Source organism: Megalops cyprinoides, chromosome 3 (assembly GCF_013368585.1).
Source record: "Megalops cyprinoides isolate fMegCyp1 chromosome 3, fMegCyp1.pri, whole genome shotgun sequence".
In the NCBI taxonomy this organism is placed as follows: domain Eukaryota; kingdom Metazoa; phylum Chordata; class Actinopteri; order Elopiformes; family Megalopidae; genus Megalops; species Megalops cyprinoides.
Window position 1 is genome coordinate 53930469 of NC_050585.1, and position 2500 is coordinate 53932968.

Genomic DNA, 2500 nt, shown 5'->3' on the forward strand with positions numbered 1-2500 from the left:
ACACACACGCACACTCTCACACAAAATACACACACACACACACACACACTCTCACTAAAAATACACACACACACACTCTCACACAAAATACACACACACTGTGAACACAGTAAACATGCAGTGAACACGTATAAATATGTGAACACAGTGAACTACCTGCCTCCAACCCTGTCTCATGGTCTCTAGATCTGATCTATAAGGAAAAGTAAAGCAATCACCCCATCAATCAGCATTATATTCCTGCTGTAACCTGTGCTGTACATGTGTATCAGTAGATGCTCTTTAACTTCCGCTAGCAAAAGCTTTCCAGCAGAGGCTTGTGCTGTTACGTGGTTACAGTGGTCTCAACACCTTTATTAAATTACAAAACAGTCAGCATCATTTCTCTTCCAGAGCAAAGAAGGAGCGGAGCAGTGGTTTATTCTCTCCTTCCTCTGATGGTTCAGCTGATCTTAACTGCTGTGAAGACGATCTGCCCAAAGACATTCTGCTTGAGCAGATATCCAGCTCCATCCCTTCTTCCGTCCCTTGTCTGAGAGGTCCTGATGTTGTCTGTGTTCCTGTGCTGACCAGCATAAAGGTTCTGTTTTAGACTCCGCCCCTTCAAGAACACTGGCTCTCTATGACCAATCAGAACTCATGTGGCTTCAGTGACAGCAGGGAGCTTTCGAGGTGATGCGCACCAAGCTGTCTGCTCCATGTTCTGTATAGTCTGATCTGGCCTCAGTGCTGCGGTGTGTATGTAATGGGGTTAGAGAGAGAGGTACTCTGAGAGAGGTATTTCAATATTCCTTTATCTTGTCACATAAATTTTTTATGCATTGAAAAGGTGTATTTCGATTTTTCTGTGTGACCTTAACAGGCTGTATGATCCGATAGATTGGAAATGACTGCTGTTTTTCCTCAAATTCATTTAGTTGGACTTCCCTCACGTCTAAATATAAATCAATTACTTTTATCATTCCATCTATATATGAACAAGTTACCTTTTACCTTCTAATTGCCTGTCCATTCCTTACATAACAGCTCTCCCATTTGAAGTTTAGAAGGGTTGTTAATGTAAGCATACTACATACATACATAGTGGTCACTGGAATTGAATAAAATAATGTGTAAGAATGTAAATGGAAAGGCTTCCTCACAGAATGCCCAACTGACTCCACCTCCACAAATCACAGCGCAGAACGGCAGCTCAGACTCCGTGACAGGACCAGCTGTGTACGATCTCACATGCAGGAAACGCAGGGAATTATGCAGAGTGTACAAGGAGGAAAAAATTTATTTTTTTTTTAATCTCAAGATACATCATAAAAAATCATAATAAAAAATGACTGAGGAAAAAGTAGTAGATTTTCTATTTTTCAATGTACAAAATTCAAACTCCAGCCATCCCTCCCCCTGCCTGTCATGAACAGTGGTCATATGAACATGTACGTATGTCCTCCTGACATGGAGGAGAAATTTTTAATTCAAATTTCAATTTTAAAGAAAATCATTTCAGTTTTATTCAAAAGGTCTGCCACCCCTGGGCAATTCTAGACCTTTCATAAGTCACCACTGATCGTGTTTAAGAAACACCACAAAACTCATAAGCTGTGGGCAAGCATTCCAACGCTGTAATCCAGTCAAATCACATGTCACTAAAAGAGACTATGGGCCGAAATTCAGCTGCTCATCAGTTTAACATGATGCTCACGTCAAACTCAACTCTTCCAAAAGTCAATATTTCAGTGCGCTGCCAGGCTAAAGACTCTTTAATATGAGCCTTCAGTAGCCACTGGTATCAACAAACATCTGGCCAATCACATGACAAAACCGCTGGAAAAAGCCTGATCATTTCATGGTCAGAAAACACTCATGTTTAGAAGCTTATTCATGGCTCTCACACTTTCCCCACTTGCGCTAGTGGACCTTCTCAACAGTCGGCTTCAGCTTGAAGGCTTTTCCGACATGATGGCTTTACGGTTCCAATGCAATCTTTGTTTCACAAATTGAGGGATCACAAGTCACCTGCCGCTGCGCTTCCAATCAGGAAAGCTTCCTCTCCCTGCAGACGCCCAGCTGAGCCCTCCGTCTCTCAGCTCTCTGCTCCTTCAGCAACACAGAGCACCCTGTGCTGATTTATAAAGCACAGTACAGTTCTCCACGCTGCCATTTTTGGCTCATTTTAAGGAGCCCCTGAGGGGGCAGTGAGGGCGATATGGCAGACCCCACTGTGACTTCACTCATTTATATTTCATATCCAGTGAAACGTGCACCTCGATGTTTGGTGACTGTAGCACATGACAGGCGCTGGGTGGGGCGGGGAGTTGTGGGGAGGTGGGGTGCGGGGGGGTTATTCTACCTGAGGTCTTTCACATCAAAGGCTTTTCTTCCCTTTATTACCCCCACACAGCGATCAGAGCAGCTTCCGCCAGCCCTGCATTAGCAAGTCAAAGTGACGCGAATCTGCATCACAGCCAGGATACAGGAGCTGAAACAGAGCGGTGAGCTGGAGTAG